Source organism: Dama dama, chromosome 26 (genome assembly GCF_033118175.1).
Source record: "Dama dama isolate Ldn47 chromosome 26, ASM3311817v1, whole genome shotgun sequence".
NCBI classification, from domain to species: Eukaryota; Metazoa; Chordata; class Mammalia; order Artiodactyla; family Cervidae; genus Dama; species Dama dama.
Genome location: NC_083706.1, coordinates 24,532,297 through 24,555,041, shown reverse-complemented (window position 1 = coordinate 24,555,041; position 22,745 = coordinate 24,532,297). Strand labels below are relative to the sequence as shown.

General features: G+C 40.4%; 1 protein-coding gene across 10 annotated transcripts in view; it reads left to right on the top strand.

Annotated features, from left to right (window-relative positions):
* Window positions 1-498: 498 nt before the first annotated feature.
* The window catches only part of EPB41L2 (erythrocyte membrane protein band 4.1 like 2), a 205,010-nt gene continuing 182,763 nt past the window's right edge, over window positions 499-22,745 (top strand). For 7 of the 10 annotated variants that reach the window (XM_061130599.1, XM_061130604.1, XM_061130603.1 and 4 more), the window contains exon 1: window positions 499-634. The gene's annotated coding sequence lies outside the window, so the exon portion shown is untranslated. Of the gene's footprint in view, window positions 635-4,243; window positions 5,107-22,745 lie in introns of those variants that run through there. The other 3 variants (XM_061130595.1, XM_061130596.1, XM_061130598.1) reach the window with 3 other exon arrangements.

The following is a 22,745-nucleotide window of genomic DNA, read 5'->3' as shown; positions in this document are numbered from 1 at the left end:
TCCCTCCGGTGCCTCCCACAGGAGGAATAAACGGTTCCCTTTCACTGTCTTGGCTGTGAAAGCACTTCTTCCACTCTAGACAGAGGAGAACCTAGTTTTCCTTATTTCTGTTTCACCAGGGCCTAGCTTGGGGTCTGCCACCGAATAGGTGCTCAAGAAAGGTTTAGTAAGCGGATTCACTTTGAAGAAATAACTTTTGGAAGTTGATAAAAGGGCATTTAATATCTGGATGCGCGGGTAAGAGCGGCTTGAATACAAGCATCAGCAGTCATTATCTAGGGTAGCTCCCAGGGCGAGCCGCGTCCTTCCGCGCCGGGTATCCGGCGACCCCGAGCCGCTAATCCCGCTGAAAGAGTCGGTCGGATCGCCGGGGCGGGGAGGGGGGCGTGGCCTGGGCGTAGGGGGCGTGTCGCGGCCCGCGGGGGTTTCCGCACCGGGGGCGCGTCCGGCGGGGGTGCGGGAGGAGCTTCCGCCGCGAGGGGGCGGGGCTGGCGCGCGAGTCCTCTGACGGCCCCAGCCAGGGAATTTCAATTTGAAACCTAGCGGAGGGAGGAGGCGGGCGCGGCGGGCCGGCGGCTGGGGCTGGAGCGGGACTGGTCCCCGCGGCGAGCGAGCTCCTGAGTGCGGCGTCCGGGTAAGGAGGCGTGCGGAGCTGCGGAATGGCTGGCCCGGGACGGGGGAATCCCGGGGCCGAGCGTCTGGTCTCTGCGGATTTGCAGGGGCGGCTCGGATTTTTCCTGTGGCTGCAGCTGGGAAGCTGATCCCGGGCAGGAAGCGGTGGCGGGACGGTCCCACCGGGAGGGGGAGGGCTGCCAGTGTTGGGGTTTTCTGCGGCTCCCTGTCTGCCCTCCTCCCCGTTCCCGACCCGGGACCGGTCCTGTTGCTCCAGGCCGGATCCCCGCTCCACTGCGGTCCCCCTGCTTCTCCCTTCGTGAGAGCGGGGGCCGCGTCTGGTCGGCGCCGAGAGAGGTGGGGGCACGGGGAGGGCTGCGCCGGCCCCGCGGGGGTGCAGCGGGGGTGCAGTGGGCTCAGCGTCACGCGTCCCGGGCCCCGCGGCGCGGCTGCAGGACGGATCCGGCTCCATCCTGGGCGCGGGCCGCGGCGCGCGAGCCTGTCCCGATGCGGAGCGGCCCCGTCCTTCCGGGCCGGGGGGCACGCGGCGGCAGCAGCGTTGCCCTTCAGCAGGATGGTTTTGGGAGAGGAAACGCGGGCGAGGACGCCACGCGTCTCGGGGCGGGCCGCGCGCCTGGGCGCTCCGGGTAGCGGGGCTCGGGCGGCGTCACTCCCTTGGTCCCTCCAGACGAGGACCTCCCGACCAAAGCGGAGAGAAACGCACGTTTTGCTCTCTGATCCTTGCAGCCCCGGCACCCAGGCCATCTCACCAGCGATGGCTTCTTTTTCTCCACTGTTTGACGGCAGAGAGTTGGGAGCATTTTTAGTTGCTGCTGGGGTAAGGACCGGGAGCGAGCAGGGTTGGAATCAGAGTCTAAATCCCCAGCAGGAGTCCCTGCCCCGGGCAGCTCGGGAAGACGTCGGTAGTAATTTCTGAGATCTCTCATCTCCCTTGAGGTCAGGGTGTTTTGGCGAGGTTAGAAGAGCCCTTGCCTAGTCTATTATTTTGGGGAGGGGGTCTGTGTAGATCCTTCCCGTTGACTTGCTGCTGCTGCTTAGGACGCCTTAAATTGCATTCCCCACGAACAGCACAGCTGGCCGTTTTTAAGAGCTCTAGAGGGGTGAGACGGAAGGAAGAACCTAGAGGATCTGTGAATATATGTTCTCTTTTCTGAATCACATCCTTTCCTCAGTTTTTTTGAACTTCTCGCATCAGAAATGGCACGTGTATGCCAGGCATCTTATTCTTGTTACTGTTATTTAAGCTTTTTTTTAAAAATGAATCTCAACAGTTTATCCTTTATTCTTGCATTTTTTTTTAGTTCTCCTTTTATTTTTCCCTTGTTTTTTTCCTTCTTTAGCCGGAATCAGCTATTTCTGTATTCTCGATGTATAATACTGTATGGGGAATTTGAGTTTTAACTCGCATCCGATCACATTTCCTTTGGGTTTAGCACTCGAGGGAAACTGAGTCAGTTCCTTGGCCGCAGGAGCTGGGAGTTAAAATTCTGTCTGTGAACAGGTTTTACTCGGAAACGGATAGGACTTAATCCTATTCAGTTTCCGTTTGCAGGACTCTGCTGTGAGAAATCACAATCTTGGATTGTGATAAGGGCCAGCTGAGTACATCCATCAGGCTGACACAGCTTTTAAAGAGCTAGGTTGTGTCACCTGTCAGAGCTCGAGGGGTCAGTCCTGAAATTCAGTTGGAGAAATCACCATCAAATCTCAGATGTCTACTTTATAGAGGTTATTGGAGAACTGTACAAGTGGTAATGACTTGGAACAATGGCCTGGATTTAGGGCTAATTTAATCCTCCCTGTCTTCCTCACTTCTTGGGCAGAATTCCCACTGAAGTCAGTAGTGGTCTTGTGTGCAGAAGGACTGATGAGAACAAGAGGCTGCTCATTTAGAGTAACAGGAGGGGACAGTTTCTTTCCTTTTAAAACATCCCTCTTTAAGAAAGACCTAATCATAACAGTGCTTTAATCTTTTATTTCTAGTCAAAGTTAGGCCTTCCAGAGAAAATACGTGGTTGAGTGGAGCCCCCAACTTCAGATTCTTGATATCTAAATTGGATGGGGATTGCCTAAAACAATTAAAAGTGATTAAAAAAATCATTTAATGAATTTCAGTAAAATTATTATTAACTTCAATAAAAAATTTAAACTATATAGTATTCCCAACTGGGTATGTATACTAAACTGGGTGTATGCATATATATATATGTGTGTGAATATATATATATATATAAAACTGGATATGTATATTAAAATCTGAAACTTAATTCCAAGTAAAAAGGAGCAGATTTGCAGATTTAAGAGACAAATGCAAAGAGAAGCCCACCCTCAAACAACTATGGCAATATAAAACAAGAGAATTCAGATAGCCCTTGCTGTATTTGGAGAGGTAGCTTTCAGTTCAGTTCTGTGTGCGCATAGGCATTAATGACTGGGCCTATCATTAGATTTGGAGGTTTCTAAGTTAGTTTTGTGTTGATCTGAGTTGGTAAGCTTGTTAGGTCCTTTGCTCCTTAAGTTGGTAAGCTTGTTAGGTCCTTTGCTCCTTAAGTAACGTCCTTGTGGTTTACCCTTTCCAAATTACCCGTTCGAAAGAACTGAGTTTAGAAAACCTATCCAGTCACCAGGTCTTAAAAATAGATTTTTAAAAAATCAGAACCATGTCCACGTGGAATTCCCAACCACTTGCTTTCAACTAAAAATACTTGCAAAGATGACAAAGCAGTCCTTAACTGGAATATTTATTGGTAAAATTACTCTGTAATTTAGTAATATCGTATAGTTATGTTTAAGGTCGGGTTTTGCCCTGAATCACCACTCTCATATAACTGACTAGAGAACTACAAAGGTTCTGTCTTTGTCATTTTATTTAGGAATGTGGGGTTTATGTTTTATGTAGCAGAATGCTAAATACTTTTGAAGATTTAGTTTTGTTTCTGTTTCCACAGGAAAGCATAGGCTTTTTTCCTTTGTTTTTTGAACTGACATAGTCTTTTTAGAGACTATGCGTGGACTTTCTGGAGAAGTACAAATTGCTAGTATCTGTATAAGGCATTAATATAGTTTATAGGGATCAATCTTGCTGAGGATCCAATTTTGCATTTCTGAAAGTCTGTATTGTTAACTCGGAGAAAACAAAGGAAATATGCTGACCTCCCCCACCCCCACATTTATTTAGAAACATATCCAGTGGCCTTGTTTGTTTTTTTCAGATTCAGAATTACTGTACCTAACCACTGGCTACCCTTTACACATTTAAAAGCCTCAAGGAAATGTTTATGCTGGATTCAGTACTCAGCAAATACTAGCCAAACTCTAATTTACTGCCCGTTTATAGAATCTTGGAATCTCAGGGCCGGACCTTGAGGAGTCAGCAGATCCACTCTCAGCCCTTGCCCTCAACACACAAACATTGCCAGCCTCCATGGAAGGCCTTAGTTCATAGAAGATTTGTATATGATTCCCCCACAGCTTCCAGACAGAGTGCCCTTTGGGGATGCCATGTTTTGGCGTAGACCAGCAACCTGATACTCATAAGATTTCTATCATTCCTCTGACAGAGCAGTGCCCCAGATTAAAATCTAAAATGGAGTCAGCGCCTGGTATCCTTAAGTATAGGGGAATGGCTTCCAAGTGTAAATACTGTTGTTACTTAGATGTTACAGGTAAGCCAAAAAGGGAGGAAATAATTTCTAATATCAACTAGAAATAAATGGTGATGGTTAATGTTTTAAAAAAATTTTTTTTCTATAAAGTATGTATATTTTATATGAGAAAGGGAGTCCATTTGTAGAGTTATGTGAAGTGTCTATGGCGTTGTTGGTACTTAATAATTTGATGAATTAATTTGTTGAAACTTTATGTAATGTATTGGAAGTGCTGTTAGGATTTTTTTAAAGTTGGAATTAACATTGTAGAATCTGGTACGGTTGCATGTAGAAATGTTATGTAGGTTATATTTCACATAGAGGATTTGGTTTTCTTACTCTTATTATTTCCTCTTGTTCTGTGGTTGGCTTAATCTATATGGGTTTCTTAGATGCTTGTTTTTCATGTCTAGGAGGGTAGATAACCTGTACTTTATTTTCCTAAATATCTGGTGGTTGGGATATCGTTGATTTAAATGAGAGTTTTAGCGATTTTTCTCAATTTTCTCATTTTTTAAAAAGTGATGTTGCTTTCCCCTTAGTATGGGGTAGATCTCAGGTGGCTTATGAGTACATCCATACTGCTTCAGCTTTTTTTAAAAAAATTACTTATTAGATGGCTGTGCTGGGTCCTTGTTACTGTCTGTGGGCTTTCTCTAGTTGTCGTGCACAGACACGGCAGTGGCTTTTGTTGTGGAGCGCAGGCTCTCGAGTTCAGGCTCAGTAGTTGTGGCTTGTGGGCTTAGTTGCTCTGAAGCACGTGGAGTCTTCCCGGAACCCATGTCCCCTGCATTGGCTGACAGATTCTTAACCACTGGACTGCCAGGTAAGTCCCTTCTGCTTTTTATTCCCCCCCCTCAAAGATTGAATTTGGACTAATTTCATATTCTTAGTGTTAAAATAGAAATATATTTTCATATCATATACACTCTGGATTTTGGTATTATTATTATTATTATTTTTTACTCCAGGATATTGTGCATGTGTGCTAAGTAGCTTTAGTCGTGTTCGACTCTTTGTGACCCTGTGGACTGTAGCCCGCCAGGCTCCTCTGTCCATGGGATTCTCCAGGCGAGAATACTGGAGTGGGTTGCCATTTCCTCCTCTAGAGGATCTTCCCAGGGATTGAACCTGCATCTCTTATGTCTCCTGCATTGATGGGTAGGTTCTTTACCACTTGTGCCACCTGGGAAGCCTGATATCTAGTGTATTAGATAGAGCCATAAAGATCTAAATGTATATAGATTGCTTCAGAAGTAATCTTTATAGTAATATGGAATCAATTTGAAGAATAAGAATTATCTTTTTATTTGCTCTGAGAGCTCTCATAAGTAAGATTTGCTTTAGTGGTCCAGCTGACATTTCACATTTGTAACTAAGTTGGGTGTCGGGATGGTTTTAGTTCTTCCCAGGTTAAGAACCAGAGGACACGCAAAGAGTTCCAGAATGATTTTGTCATATGTTTACCTGTAGGACCTTGTCTAGGTCAGTTAGGGGAGTTCATTGTATTGATATTTAAATTGTTCATACTTTTACCAAAAAGCCAGCTTCCTCTTGCTTTGCTCTTTTTGTGGCTTTTATGTCTACTCTGTGAAGGAATTTTCAATACTTGAAGACTTAGTAAGTAAGTAAGTAAGTAAGTAAGTGTTAGTCGCTCAGTTGTGCCCGACTCTGTGTGACCTCATGGACTGCAGCCCACCAGGCTCCTCTGTCCGTGAGATTTTCCAGGCAGCAACACTGGAGTGGGTTGCCATTGCCTTCTCCAGGGGATCTTTCCAACCCAGGGATCGAACCCAGGTCTCCTGCATTGCAGGCAGATTCTTTATCGACTGAGCTACAAGTGAAGACTTATGTTACCCTCTAATTGCCTTTTTCCAAGAAAATTGTGATTTTAAAAACTTTTCACATAAGTCTGATTACCAACTCTCTAATCATTTTTTCTAAGCTTTGAATTCAGGTTTCCAGGCCTCCTGACCAGCGTTGGAGCTGGACCTACCACCTTGATAAAAAAGTGCTAAGTTTAATCATGTTTTTGAGTTTCTTGTAGTCTATTAATATATGTATACACCCCAGCATCCTGAAGCTACTAAATTAATACGTAATTTACACTTTGCTATAATTCTTACATCTTTTCCTTTTTGTCTAGTTAGTCTACTTGCTTTTCACCTTCACTTCATCTCCCTAAAGTACGAGAAGGGAGGGTGAGTATCATTTAGTTTAGATTCTTGACCTTGAGGTGAGAAGTGTGGGTTTGGTGGGGAAGGTGTTGCTCAGGGTGAGTGGGCCCCACGGGTTCATGAACTGTCTGAGACTGTTAAGTAAAGTGTGTGTGTGTCAGAGAGAGAGGGATTTTGGGGAGAAGATTTTGAAAGGGTTTTGGGAAACAGAAAATGTTGAAAACTGCTGATGTAGTTCTATTCTTATTTTTGAGATTAGAGAATCAAAGTCTTAAGAGATTTCCTTTTTTTGTGCATGTGTCACCCCATTGCACTTTCATGCCCCCACTATTGTGCTTATTTCCTTTCAGTTGAATTCTTTTAGTTGTCCCATTTTAGCCGATTGTCAAGGTTAAACTAAATTCTGGCCTCTTATTTTCTTACCTTGAACTTAATGTGCCATTATTTCCTTACAAATTTCTTTGATGAAAATATTAATTAGAAGAGATCAGTGACAAGTCCACACTTTGGTATTGGTTAGACTGCCATTTATGCCAGTGGAACCTTAGGTAAATTATTTTTCAAGGCCTCAGTTTCTTTATCTTCACTATGGGGATTAATAGTCATAACCTACCTCAGAAAGTTAAAAGAGGACTAAATGAGCTAGTGCTTATAAAACGCTTCGCACAGGGCCTGGCCTCTGTGAAAATTGTTAGGTTAGGAAAAGATCTAGTGGGTTTCATGTGAATATGTGGTAAGCAGTTTTTTTTTTTTTTTTTTTTTGCAGTGATCAGGAATAATTATCTGTGTGGAAGTACAGTCTTCAATATGAAACTGTAATTTCCTATGGTGATCACAAGTTAAAACCACTTTTTCACAATTTCAATACGGTATCACTAGAGTTTTTTTTTAACAAACTACCCACTGTTTTTGGCAGTGTTTAAAAAGCATATAGGTGGCAAAATTGTTTGGATCTAATTTCAGTATCACAGACAGATTTTAGTCTTTTTTATTATGTTGCTGGAGGTAACTAATTTGTAGTGTAAAATTTGTATGTATATGCTATCGTATTATAACTTCCTTTGTAATTTCGGTGAGCTTGGTGCAAGAAAGTTGTTAATGAAATTTTTATTGATAGTGTTTAAACCTCTATATATGGCATTAAAATATGACCTTTTTACATCTAGTACATCTTTTTGTACATGAAGTAGATCTGCAGACATGTTTTCCCCATAACAGTGTGTTTTAACTTTCAGTTAGTTGACAACATTAAGAAATCAGGAGGTTTCACAGAAATATCTTTAAAAAAATTTTTTTATTTATTTATTTATTGGGCTGCGTGGGGTCTTAGTTGTGGCATGTAGGATGTAGTTCCCACACCAGGAATTTGACCTCGGCCCCCTTCATTGGGAGCATGAAGTCTTAGCCACTGGACCACCAGGAAAGTCACAGAAATATCTTCATTTTAGGTTTCTCTGGGGAAATTGGAGGGGCTTGGCAACCCTGGGCCCACACTTTTCTCTTGGAGCTGAGGAGTTCTGCCCCATCTGGCACAGATCATGCTCCCCCTACTTTGCCCAAGTCCCTCCCATTTTCCTTCAGATTACCACTGGACCTTTTCATTCATTTGCATCAAATACCTGGCTCTTTTAGCCTATTGGGTTGAAAACTCACCGAGTTTTCATTGAGTAAATGAAATGAATTTCAGTAAATGAGATGTAAATTCAGTAAAATGAGATGAATCTCTTTTTACTAAATAGCAATTTTGGAAGATACAAAAAGGACCCAATCTCTATGACCTTCAAGAAGGTGTCCCGGGCAGCGGGGCTTTTCTAGCTTCAGGGCCAGAGGTCATTCCCCACCTCTGCCTTAGCAAAGACTGACCTCTGGCTCACAGTCAGCCATGGTTTCTGGAGCGTGGCATACAGCAGATCCTCAGTCAGACGTGGAAAGAGTGCTCTCGAGGTTCTTCCCAGAGTCCCTCACCCCTTCTCAGAAGCAGACTGCCTGATCCTCTGAAGCCTAGCGTGACACTGCCGAATCCCATAGCTGTGCCTTGTTTGTATGTTATTCAGGTTTTCTAGAGGACCTTTGTTTTTCATTTCATCATTTAATATTTTGGTATATATATCTAGGCAGATAATTCTTTGGTAGACATGATTGGAATACCATCATCACACTGAAAATTGCTTAATTTCATATAATATTCAGTTTTTGATATTCAAATATTTGATAGTCAGATCTCCAATTATCTTAAGTACCAATTTTGAAAATGCTTGTTTGAATCCAGATTGGGTTAAGATCCTCATGTTATGATTGGTTGGTGTATCTTTTTTTTTTAACATTTTATCTTGGAGTATAGCTGGTTAGGAGAAGGGGACGACAGAGGATGAGTTGGTTAGATGGCATCACTGACTCGATGGACATGGGTTTGAGTAAACTGCAGGAGTTGGTGATGGACAGTGAGGCCTGGCATGCTGCGATTCATGGGGTCGCAAAGAGTTGGACACGACTGAGCAACTGAACTGAACTGACTGATAGTTGGTTAACAGTGTTAGTTCTGGTGTGCAACAGAGTGATTCAGTTATGCATGTATCCTTTTTCAAATTCTTTTCCCATTTAGGTTGTTTGGTTGGTGTATCTTCTAAGACTGATAAGCTCTGGTTTCCCCTTCATCTCTTTATTTCGCTTTGCAGGAGTATGTATGTTGAAGAAATTTGATTTTCGTTTTATGTTCTCACAGCATGAATTTTGCTGGTTTCAACCCTCTAGTGTAGTTAACCTGTTCCTTCTCCTTTGTATTTTATTTAAATAGGTAGTTGGGTATAGGAAATTGGTCTAATTCAATTTCTTTATTTTCTTTCTTCCTGTTTTTTTTGTACTATTCCTCTGTGATGTAGGCTTGTTTGACACTTCTTGCTTGCCTTCCATCCAGCCTTCATCCTGGCCGGAGGTGCTGTCCCATCAGCTGTGTTCTCTTGTTTGTCTCTGCTGGACAAGTGCATTTGATGCTAGTGGCTCAGCCTTGTTCTATGTTTCATTGTATGCCATCTGACAAGGCTGGAAGCATTGATAATAAACAGGTGAAAAAGGAAGAAAATTAACCTTTGGAGCGCAGACTGAACAACAACAGCCAGCTACTGTAGTTGGTGCTTTATTCATGTTAATATCCCCAATCCTTCTTGTAACAACACCTTGAAATAGCTGGTACGCTCATTTCACAGATGAAAAATTGAGGCTTAAAGCCAGAATAATTTGCTCAATGGCACCCAACTTGTGTGCTGCTAAAACTTCTGTTTCTTCTGCAGGGAAGGGTGAGTTACTTGCTTTATTTGATTAATGCTATTACTCTGTAGAACTTAAAGATTTCAGAAATTGATTGGCATCTACAGTATCTGACTTAACAGAAGGTAAACTTGTTTTCCTAACTAGTTTTTGCCTTCTAGTTTCTTTTGTTATGGTGTGATTATGAAGCAGAGTCCTGCTTTTAGCTGCATGAGTCTTGACTCAAGCTGGAATGGCGAGAGCCCGCCTTCATCTTGTTTTTCACATTAGTGTAATGTTGTCAGGCTGATGTTTCAATGTAAAAAAAAAGTCCCAGAGTATGAAACACATCAGAATAAAATGTGTGCCTCCTTCCTTTTTAGTTTTTATTTTTCAAGCAGTTTTAAACTTTTTGTTGCTTCATTCACAGTGCAAATGGCATTCCCCAGGGGGCTAGTGTATGATTTAGAAAGTCAGGTACTAGTGTAGGGATTATAAAGAAAAGCAGCAGACCCTTGCTTTTCATGTTCCTTCATGACAGATTTCTGCTCCTTAGAGGCAACTGTTTTCAGTTCTTTTGGTTTTATTATTATTTATTATCTACATGTTTTGTTTAAAACCATGATTTTCTTGCTTTTTCCACTTTAGACAGTAGTAGCTATTCACTTTCCACCTTGGTTGGGGTTATTCTCCTTTACTGACTCCCTCGTCCCCAACACAGATACACACTTTTCTCTCTTTCTACAAAACATACAGTCAGCAGCCAAGCTGTGTATCCTGCTTTGGCTGCATATACTTTCTTTTACAACTTTTTGCTTTATCCTGAAGTTAATTGCCTACTTCTTCCTCATTTGTTTAGTTTTCTTTGTTCCTATCCTTAACTCTAAACTGTGTTGAAAACTATATTGCAAACCATTTTCTTTTTTTTATTAAGGACATCCTTCCTGGGCTGGTTTACTTCTAGAACTGCTTTGCAGTTGTGTTCTGTGCCTGTGTGTGTGTGCTAAGTCACTTCAGTCTTGTCCAACTCTTTGCAGCCCCATGGACTGTAGCCCGCCAGGCTCCTCTATCCATGGCATTTTCCAGGCAAAAATACTGGAGTGGGTTGCCATGCTCCCCTCCAGAGGATCATTGAAATTGCTCTTTTCCTCTCTTCCTAACTCCAGGGTGCCAGACTTCCTGTCTCTTCTTTATCTCTTACTTTACGTGAGTACATCCTCCAGTAGTTTCCCAAGAAAGTGCAAATAAGGTGAATTTCTTGAGACCTTGCTATTTGAAAGCAACTTTTCCCGCTCTTAAAATGCCTTTTTGTACTCTCAATTTGAATGCATTTATAGTGTGGCTGGGTATAGAATTCTAAGTTAGTGGTTACTTTCCCTCTGAATTTTGAAGGTGTTGCTTCATCATATTAATATTTTAGAGCATCCCAATGTTCTCTTGAGAAGACTGACCAGATTCTAATTTCTGATTCTGTGTATGTGGCTAGTTTGCTTTCTTTAGAAGTTTTCAGGATTTTTATCTTTGGACTTGGTGTTTGGAAATTTCATGATGATGTGCTATGGTGTGGGAGTCTTTTACTCATTGTGCTGAGCACTCACTGGGCCCTTTCAGCTTGGAAACTCTTGTCTTTCAGAAATATTCCACTCTAACAATGACTCCCTCTTTGTTCTCTGTGCTTTCTGGAACTCCTGTTAATTTGGATGTTGAATTTCCTGCAGTGCCTTCAGTTTTGATACTTTTTTCTCTCTGATGTCATCCCTTTGTCCTTTTGTTCCCTCTTTTCGGAAATTACTTCAATGTTTTCTTCTAATCTCTCTACTGAACTGTTTTGCTTTTCTATTTTCAAAGCTGCTCCTTGGCTACTGAATATTCTTTCTGATAATGTCCTTTTCTTTTTTCGTGTATGTTGTTTCTCCAATCCTGCCCATCTGGATGTCCCCCCTTGCTTTCTCTCTGTCTGAAATGTTCTTCCCGCAGATATCTGCACAGCTTACTGCCTTAGCTCCATCAGTTTGGCTTCCATGATCATTTATTTGAAACTACAACCCAGCTCCCACCCCCTTTACCCCAGTGTGCCCTGAATCCCTTCTTTGTGTTTCTTTCTTTCTTCTGCAGTGTGTATTGCTGTCATCTGATACCCTTATATTTTAGTTTTTGTTTATTGCATCTCCCCCCAGTAGAATGTAAGCTGGATGAAGGTGTTAGGTAGTTAGAATAGGAAACAGGAGTCCAAAATGGCGGTGACTAAAAGACAAGGAAGGGAAAAGCCCGTGAAAAGAGAACAAAAGAAGGTCAAAGGAAGGTCTGAGGACCAGAGTGAAGACCTCAGGTAGAACAAACAGCACTCCTGGCTAAGTGCAACTTGCAAAGGGCAGGCCCAGGGGGAGGAAAAACCATATAAAAGGAGGAGCCAAAGCGCTTTCTCCACCCCCGACCCCGGGTGTGTGCATGTGCACGTGTGCTCTCTCCCCCTTCCCCTCCCTCCCTCTCCCCTTCCCTTTCCCCCTCTCCCCCCCTCCCCCAGCTGCTCCACTCTCTTCTCTTCCCGTCTTTGGGTTGGCATGCCCTCACACTTACAGGATGGATTCTCCTGCTATCTTCTAAATAAAATAGAGCTGTAACCCTGGTTTGTCTAAGAGCTATAACGCGGTGTGTCCAAGACCCGAGAGCTGTGACACGCCGAGGCCTTTCGTGTCCGTCGCTCCGAATCTTTGCTGTGAGGAGACAGAACCGAGGAGTGTACACTCGCCTGACAGAGGCACATCTTTCTGTCTTGCTTTGTTCAGTACTTCTGGTACCTACCACAGTGCCTGTGCAGAGTAGGCACTTGGTCAATATTTGTTGACTGAGTGACTGGACCCCCTGTTTTACCAGGTAGAACCTCACCTCTGCCCTCTGAGTGCAAAGCCTTTCTTTTTTAAGTTCCCTAGAGTGAGCCTCTTGTCTTCTGGCTGCCAAGGTTTGATGAGAGTGTATGTGTGATTTAAGCATTCCTTGCCCTTATTTCCAACAGGTCCCTGTCTTCAGCCCTCAGAAGTTTCTGGAAGTTCCAGTTCCTAAGGCCCTCAGGGCTTCTCCAACAATCAGAGTGTTTTTTGTAGGTCCCCACCAGAATAGCAATTCAAGTTTAGACTTTCTCTGCTCTAAGTCAGTTACTTTGTACATCTGTTTTCCATCTTCTAAAATTCTGTTGATATATCTCATCTGCTGGCCTGTCCCCTCCCTATTTCTTTCTTTTTGTGGGTTTGTACCTTTTTTTTTTTTTTCCTTTAATTTTCCTTCTGTCATTTACTGTGGTTTTCGGAGTGAGCAGAAATTAACTCATGTTCAACCCACTAGATTTAGGGCTTTCAATTGATAAAAATAAATTTCCAAGATTATTGTGGTACTCACAGTTGGTAAGAACTGCAGCCATTATAAAATTGTCCTTTTTTTTCATGCCAGAAGCTGAGTTGAACTTCAGTTATATATATATATATAGAAAAACAGAAAAGCCAGGTGATTGAGTCAACCTCTAGGGTGGGTGGGAGGGGGTGACTAGTATGTCATCAAATAAGAAAGTGCTTCTTAGGAAGAGCTCAGAAAATGTATTATATTTTTTTCTTGTGATATTTCAAGGATTAATTCAGTACACACACTTAATCTTATATATTTGAACTAGATTTAAAAATACACAGTAGAAACCAATTTGATGTATATGTATCAGAAATGGCAACCTTATTGTGGAATTTATTGAATATCTTAGTTTGTGTGTCTTTAGACTGACACATGATTGGCATACATAAATTTGAATATTCTTTGACTATTTGACTATTCTTTGGTTATTAGAGGAAACTTTGAACTCATGTGGGTTCTGTTAAATGCTTTAAGGGTGAAAAATTTCATTACTAGAGCATAAATAGAGAGTGGGACTTATTCTAATGGAAAGACACACACATTAGGGGTTTTTGTGCATGAGTTTTGGGAAAAGTGAACCAAAAATGGAGGATCTGAATAAGATAGTGGCTGAAAGGTCTGAGAAGCTCTAGGATGATCCCAGGGTTCCTGAGTACATGTGATTAGTGTTAGTTAAGTTGCTGAGTGGGTTTTAGCAGTTTATTAATTCAGATACTTTATACATTAATGTAGAGGATGTTATAGGCAAATAGATCAGGGCAGTATCTCCCCAAAATGTGGTGGTATGTTAAAATGATTTGAGGTGGTACACAGATGAATCTTTTTCTTTTAATAGTTAAATACACATGTCAGTGTTTATCAGAAAAATACCCAAGTACTTCAAAACTATGATTCATTGATATTACGTACTATAAGGCTAAAGTAGGTATTTTAAAGTGACGATAAAAGGATAAGTGTCACATCAGTAATAATACAGTGGCCGTTTGGATTTGGCAAGAATTATAAAGCAGGTCTGATTACTAAAGTTTGATATACTTTGGGCAGGTTTAAAATAAGATTTCTCCTAGTAGATAACAACATAAAACTGCATATGCCGACTGTGGCGTAGACTTCTGTTTCAGGTAAGGAGAGTGAGTCAGGAAGGAGTTAAGCGTTCTCAAAGGCATTCAGCAATTTAGTAATGGAGCTTCAGGCACAGCCAAGGTCTCCCAGTGTCCAGCGTTGTTCCCTCTGGTGTGTGTGTTCTTTTGATGTTAATGGAGTTGCCAATTGAAGTTTTCTTGGAGAACTTAGGAAGCCTGCCAAGTTTTATAGCTGTCTGTAGCTTTTATATATTTGTATCTTGAGCCCTGAAGGTAGACAGAGCTAGGTCTTCCAAAAATAGTTCAATAAATGTGTCAACGTTTTGAAATACTATTGAAAAAACGAGGAAGTAGATGTCCTATGGGATTATTGGAAAACGGTGCCAAATGCTTTCACAAGAATTTGAAAAGCAAATGTGGCTCGGTGGTCATATGCTAGACAATGGTGCATATTCAGTCTTCATTTTGGAGCCCATTTTTATATGATAATCTTTTACTTTTCCCCAGTACTCTCTGTTTAATTGCTTTTAGACTCTGGGAGGAAAGCTGCTAAATGAACATCTTTCTTAAAAAGTGTTCTTTAATTCACTTGAGAAAAAGGCAGACTTCTTTTTTCTTAATAAAATGAATCCAAATTGTGTATGGGAAAGGTTAGAGTGCTAAGTAATGAGTTGGGTCTCTCCACTGGCAAAGGAATCGAGAGTTTATCCACGGGCTTGTAACCAGAACTGTTTTTGGATCTTGGCCATTAAAATCAACATCAGTAAAGCCGGAGTCCTAATTTCCTTGATGCTAAGATTGTCTGTTTTAAATTACGCACAGAAGGGAACGTGAACATTGCTCTCCCTTCCGCCCTCTCTGCCCACCCCCAAACAGAAAATCAGAGATGCGGGGAAGATCGCCTCCACCCGGGCTGCTCTGCGGGGCGGCTGCACGTGTAGCTCAGACGCGGCTCCCACTTTTCTCCTGGTTGAGGCCAGTTCACTTTCATCCTCAGTGTGGCTGACTTAAATGGAAAGACTTGCGGGCGGAATCGAGAGCCTTCTATAGATCTGTGATCTGTCTTACTCTGCGCAGCACTCATGGAACAATGAAGGATAATATGGCTCTTTTTTTTTTTTTCTCCACTGCCCAATGTGGCTCTTTAAGACTTTCTCTTTTTGTTGCTGTTGTTAGGTTTTTTTAAAGTCATGTTTATACTGTATCTGATTATTATGTTTTGAAGTGGTTTGTTTTTGTTTTTTTTTTTTTGAGAAAAAAATGTACCATTGTCAGCAATAAAAAAGTATTTTTCTTTTTTAAATTTTTTATTATGGAAAAAATTAAACATATTCAGAAGTATAGAGAAGCCTCACCCAGCTTTGACAAGTACCAGCACAGGGCCGGCCAGTCTTGTTGATACCCCCCACTCTCATGACTTTGAAGCAAATTCCGGATACTATATAATTTCATTTGTACGTAGGTGAGAGTCCCACCCTCCGCCTTCTGTGCTCTGTGGTCTCCAAAATAGAATTCATGTTCATTACTGATTTTGTAGAATTACAGAAATTAGTTCATTTACATCATATTCAGTTGTCACATTTTTGGAATAAATATCTGAATATTGTTTTGATCAGTAAAAGCAATTTCATCTGAGTTTTAACCAGTGAAAGCAGTTTCATCTAAATGCAGTGCCGTGGACATAAAGGAAATGCTTTAGCCAGTGCTCAAAAATGTAATTTCTAAGCCACATCTGAATGGATTTTCAAATTCTAGTGCATTCTCAAGGTAATGTTGATCGTCTATGAATTGTTTTTCCATGGCTCCTGTCTATGTTAATGCTAGATTTTAATATTATTATTTATTTTTATTTCTATCTTTTATTTATTTAATTGCAATATGACTGATTTACAGTGCTGTGTTTTAGGTGTACAGCAAAGTGATTCAGTGATTTTGTTTTTAGATTTTTCTTTTTTCTTTCCCTCTCTCAGTTCTTTTTTCTGCCTTTCATTCTTTTGCTTAGCACAGTTTTGTGTCAATATGTTGGAATAAGACCAGGTGAAACATTTTTCTTTTTTAGCTGACTAAAATTTAATGGGACTATGTGGTTATAAAATCATAGCAACTTGCCATATGTGTAGTTTTGTCTGGCAGTACAGTGGGGAAAGTATATGCCTTAAACAATGATCATATATTTGTTGAGAAATCACATGTAAAACATTGGCATAATAGCCAAAGCTGACACTCACTTAATAGTTGAAGTGCTTTTCCTAATTAATAAGCATGCCTTTTATGTTGGAGATAGTTTACTTTATATTTTAATTTTTTTAAATTAGAGCATAGTTTAATATATATTTTGTAAAGGTATCACATATTGAATTATAAAATGCTGACAATGATAGATAATAGATAACATTTCTTGAATACTTAGTATGTGTCAGACACTATCCTATAGGTACTTTGACACATATTATTCATTTAATCCTCACAGAAGTCCTGTGTGGTTGGTACTGTTATTCTAGGTTTGCCTCTTAAGAAAACTGAGGCACCATAAGATTAACTCATTTGCTGAAGGTCACTCAACTAATTAATGGCAGAGTAGGGATTTGACCCAGGCCATCTGAGTCTAAAGTCATAACGACTGTCCTACATTATCCCTGAGAATGTGTAAATTCCTCTTCGTACCCTATTTGTGCTTGCATTCCCCTCCCCAGGGGAGCCATTTTGAACCAGAGCCAAAGCTCCACCATTGTATGAGATTATAATTTGATGACTGGGTGGGTATTTTTCACCGAGAAACTTGAAAGCTGTTGATGAGGCTCTGCTCCTGTTCCTTTACTGGCTTTAGTCATAAAGGGGAAGGGAGGGAAAGTGGAAGCGTGTGAAAGTAGGGTGGGAACCACCCACGTATCTTCCCCCACTCTCACCCCCAGTAGAAGGTTGAGCCCATCTGGAATGCTGAGAGGTCACAAAGGAGCTGTTGAAGCCAGTACTTCAGAGTAGCACTGAACCTTCAGTTGAGTACCTTGAAGTGCAGATATATTGTTGGAACGTTGGTCTTCTTTGGTCTGTCCTGAAAAGTGTAGACTTTGTGGGGCTTTGTCCTGGGTCTACAGTGACTGGAATTTTAACAGACCAGGTATCTGATATTCTTCCCCCTCTCCCCCCACTTTTTTTTTTTTTCCTCTTCTGAAAGTAGCAGAGGATAGAAAGAAAATAGTTCACCAATTACTAAGTGTGACATTGGGCAAGTGACATTGTTCTCGTGTCTGTTTTTCTCTTTAAGTGGTTCAGTTGTCACAGGTCCAAATCCATTTAAGATATTGTCTGTGGCTCATTCGTTTGTCTCCGTTGAGAAGGTAATTTAAGATGCCTTTCTGTATAGGAAAAACATAGACATAGAATTTTGGCAAAACACTTGATAATGTTTTCATGCTGTCTGAATGGCAGCCTTAGGGAAAAACTATGTATTAGAGGGAATCTATGGTGGTGTTTGTTGCTGAAATTTTAATCTTTGTCATCTTCTATCCAAAATATTTTTGCCTGTAATCTTCCTGATGACAGACAAGGACTGCTAATCAGATTTACAGATTTCATGGACGTGTGCAGGGAAGCCGAATAAGGCTTATATAGATTGTCTTATTAGCTACAAAATGGGTTGAAATAAAGAAGATGAAAGTTGTTGGAAGTAAAAGTTGTCTATTATAAGGTCTTTGAAAGAGAAACAGGATAGCTAGACCTTCTTTTGAGTACTTCTACTTGAAAAGTAGTAGATAACTTTTTATTCCTTTTATTGACTTCTGGCCTCACCACCCCAGTGGGATTGTTCTTTTCCATGTTGCTCTGGAAACAACAGAGATTGCTCTGTCCTCAAGTCCACTGAACGCATTTTCCTTGTATTATTTTTGACATTAGTGACCAACCGTATTGTCTTTGAAATTCTCTCCTGACATGTTAGGGCTCTTTTTCTATATTCCTTCTGTTCTTTGCAAGATTTATATATTCTTTCTGTTCTTTCTTTTCTTCTGACGACCCCTTCATTTCTTTTCTGTTTCCCAGGGTCCTCAGTCTTTGATTCTTAGCCTTGACTGTTTTCGTATCACCCATGACTTCACCTACAATCATAATTTGTTAACTCAAGTCTCTCACCAGGCTGTCTTTCTTTTCAGCTCTGAATTCTTATATGACTCAGAGGACTCTACCAGTATCTCAAAGTTTTTTTGTTTTTTAGTGAATATGTGAAATGTCTTGTGCTTAACCTGGAATAATTTGTTCATTTTTAGATACTACATTTTAAGAGATATGTTGTATGCACTAAGTATGTGTTTGTTCTGTAAGAATGAGTGGAAGCAAAAACATAACTGAGCCCATGTCTATGGAAGGGTTCCTGGAATGTTGAAGTTCGGAGAAAACATAGCACATGAGGAACTAGATGTTGAAACAGCTGAAAGAGTAAGACTTGCTGGGGTGGGCGGCTTATTAAGACTGTCTTTTGCGCACTGGCTTTCTAACTTTCTCAGGACAAAATCCACTTTAAAAATAGACTTTGTACCTTGACCCTTTATTCAGTGTGGAGGTCTAGGTGTGTATATATGTGAAAAACAGACATGTTTTGTAGATTTAGTTCTTAGCCTTACTTACGTGCTGTATGCTCAGATTTTCTTTTCTAAATAATGATGATAAAATGTCAGTTAACAAACCACTAACTAGATTTCACAACTCACCAGTGGCCTGTGATCTGTTTATCCTTTTTACATGGATAAAAATAAGGGATTCAGAGAAGAGAAGTTTCCTACCCACTATGAGAACTTTTTAACAGTTGAAGCAGGCAGAGAATGGAATGGATTGCCATAGGACGGAGTGACTTCCAGGGTTTGAAAGACCCCAGGGCTGTGGCTGATTCATGTTGAGGTTTGACAGAAAACAGCAAAATTCTGTAAAGCAGTTATCCGCCAATAATAAATAAATAAATAGAAAGACCCCAGGGCTGATAGTCACCTCTTAAAAGGTGTGGGAAAGAGTCACTGGGTGAGGGATGGGACTTTGTGACCATTAAGGTGTCTCCCAAGTCTAAGATTTTCTGGTTCCCATTTTGATTAAATTTTCTATTTGATAAGCTAACTTTATTCCATGTTTTATCAACAAGGAGAAGTTTGGGAAGTTTTAAATATATACAGAAGTAAACTGAATAGTATAATGACACCCCTCATCCCAACCCGTGCAGTCTTATCTCTCAGCTTTAACAGTTTATCAGCTCATGGCCAGCCTTGTTTGATCTATATTTCTGTTGCCTTCACCCCAACTGTATTATCTTGAAGCAAATTCCAGGCATCTGATCATTCAAATATAAGACTTCTAGAAAAATCACAATACCATTATTACACTTAAGAAGTTAACAACAAATCTTTAATGTCAAATATTAAACTCCATTCAAGTTTCCATGTGTTCTTTTTTTTTTCATTTATTTTTATTAGTTGGAGGCTAATTACTTTACAATATTGTAGTGGTTTTTGCCATACTCCATTTGTTCTTATTTTCTTTCATAGCTTTTTTTTTTTTGCTGAAATGGAGATCCAAGTTAGGAATCACACATTGCAGTCAGTGATTCTTTTTAATCTATAGGTTGTGTCTTTTGCATTTCCTTGTAATCTAGTTGAAGAAATTGGGTTGTTTGTCCTCTCTCATTCCCTATACTTTTGATTTTGCTGATTCCATCCCTGTGGTTTAGTTTGACCTGTTCCTCTGTCCCATAAATTGGTCTTCATATCCAGAAGCTTTTATCAGCTAGAGGTTCAAATTTTAAAATATTTTTTGGCATGACTATTTCATTAGTTCTATTCTTTCTTATAGTTGCTCAGGGTATACCAGATTTAATTGTAAGGATGATTGGTTGGGTTTCTTAGTTCTTCATTTTTCAAAGTCATCCTAAGCCCAGTTCCCCATGAAAACAGATGGAACCACTTAGAAGTTTGGGAAGATGATAATCCCGCAAACACCACATCCAAATACAAATTACAAGTTTCTTGTCCAGCTTCATTTCCAAAAAAGAAAGGGAGAAAGCAGATGCCTTGGTAATTACTTCAGACCACAAATCAGGTTTTCAGCTAAAGTGAGACATTTTACAGTAAAGTCAGTCTTGGTTATTCCAGCACAATATGGAAACCTTGCAGTTTTGCTGGTTAAATTTCCCACTCAGCAAGCATTGTCAGTGGTTACTCCCCATCCCTTCTTCGTTGGCCGTTGGACGTAAAAGAATAAAAATGGGAAGATGGCAGGTCAGAAAGGAGTGTACTGTGGTTCAGTTGCTAAGTCGTGTCTGACTCGCTGCGACTCCACGGGCTGCAGCACCCCAGGCTCCTGTGACTTTCCTTCACCATCTCCTGGAGCTTGCTCAGACTCATGTCCGTTGAGTCGGTGATGCCATCCAACCATCTCATCCTCTGCCCTCCCCTTCTTCTCCTGTCCTCAGTCCTTCCCGGCATCAGGGTCTTTTCCAATGAGTCGGTATGTATGCGAGGAATCAAATAACTGTGTTCTTTGGTGATCCTTTTGAAGGATATTGGTAATCTTCTTCCTATTTTTTTACTATGGAAAATTTCAAATGTACAAATAGAGAAGGTAGTATAATGAGTATCCATGTTTCCATTATATAGTTTTTTTCCCCCTCTCATGTTTAGCACATTTTCCAAAATTGGGTCAGCAGTCATGCTATAATTCAGCAGAATCTTTGTTTCATTTGCTTTAAGACTTGTAGCATAGGCCTTACATCTTTTCTTCTTTGTTTTGTTCGTGTTGGTAAATCTTTTGCTGGATTTTAATTTATTTTGGTTCATGTTTATTATGTTGGGTGGTAGGTGAAGAAGATTCTATTTGATGAAGATGCTGTGATTAGGCTTTATTCTCTGCCTTGTTTTAAATTTTTTTTTTACAATGGAAGCTAACATTAATGTAGAGAGATGGAGAGAGTAGAATAATGAATTCCCATGTGCCCATCTCCTAGGTAATTATCAACATATGGTCAGTTTTGTCTCATCTGTGTACCCGCAAATCCCTGTGTTCCCACCCTGTCACGCTGGATTGTTTTAAAGCTGATCCCAGACATTATATTACTTTACCCATAAATGCTTTTTTGTATGTCTGGTAAGCATTTAAAAAAAAAGACCAAACCCACAATTCCATTGTCACATCTAAAAAATTTAACACTTCTTTAACATCAAATATTCAGTGACTGTTCCTATCTTCCTATTTATTTCATAAATGTTTTTCTTGTTGGTTTCTTCATAGATCTGATGCTTAATAAGACTCCAAGTTGATTTTTGCTGGTGGTGGTAGTGGTTTGAAGGATCCATCATAGTTGTTGGTATTTATTTCTTATTGCAACTTCAAGATGTATGGCAATATATGGTTGGCCCGCTTTCTCCCGTCCAAGTACTAACCAGGCCCAGCCCTGTTTAGCTTCTGGGATCAGGGCACGGTCAGGGTGGTAAGGCCGTAGATTGCTGGCTCGCTTTCTGGGATGAAGGTTGCTCGGTGGACTCGGGTGTTGTCAGCCAGCTCAATCCATCCATTGTAGTTTCTTAGGGAGCTTTTGCCTAGAGGTTTTTAGCAGCTGCTGATAATCTTTGCCTAGATACATTGTTTCATTGCATTAACTTCTAACCATGTATTTTTTCCTCTGAATTCCTTAAACTATGGAACTCATAACATTTTGCCCCAATTTCTTCATTATATATTTGTAAAAAATGAAAGTTTTCACATTTAACTGGGACACTACTATAGTATATAACACTTGCCAATAGTTCTCTAATATTATCTGATATTGAGTTTATATGAAAATCTCTCCTATCACCCCTATGACTTCCTTTATAGCTCATTTATCAAACTAGGATGCTGAAGGAGCGTGTATATAGTTATGTCACTTAAGTCTTGTGATTTAAAACAGTCCTCCTCCTTTCTCTTTTCACTGTTTTTTTCTGACAGTGACCTGTTGGAAAGATGCAGGATGGCTGCCTAAGGTCTTGTAGAATCTTTCTTTTTTTCTGGGCTTGTCCGATTGTTTCCATGTGGTGATGTTTACCTTAGTCTTCAGTACTCTTTATTTGCTGCAAAGTAGAATTTAAATCTAAAGGCATGATTAGATTCAGAATAAACATTTTTGGTAAGAGTACTCAATAGCCAAGTTGTATATTTCATATCACATCAAATCAAGACCCACATAATATAGTTATCCCACTGTTAGTGAAGCTAAGTTTAGGATGGTGACTAAATTCCTTATTTAGAGTTATATTTTCCCCTTTGTGGTGGGCAAATAATCCAGGGGGAGTGAGACTTTAGCACCATACAAATATTTTGGTTCTTTATCAGTTTTTCATCTAATGATGTTAATATATGTTGATGGTCCCGAATCAGTTATATCACGGGGAGTTGCAAAATGGTGATAAAATGGGATTAAAAATATTATGGTAAAATACACATAATGAAAATATATTATCTTAACCATTTTTAAGTGTATAGTTCAGTAGTGTTAATACATTGACACTGTTGCACAACTAATCTCCAGAACTATTTTCATCTTGCAGAAGTGGAAC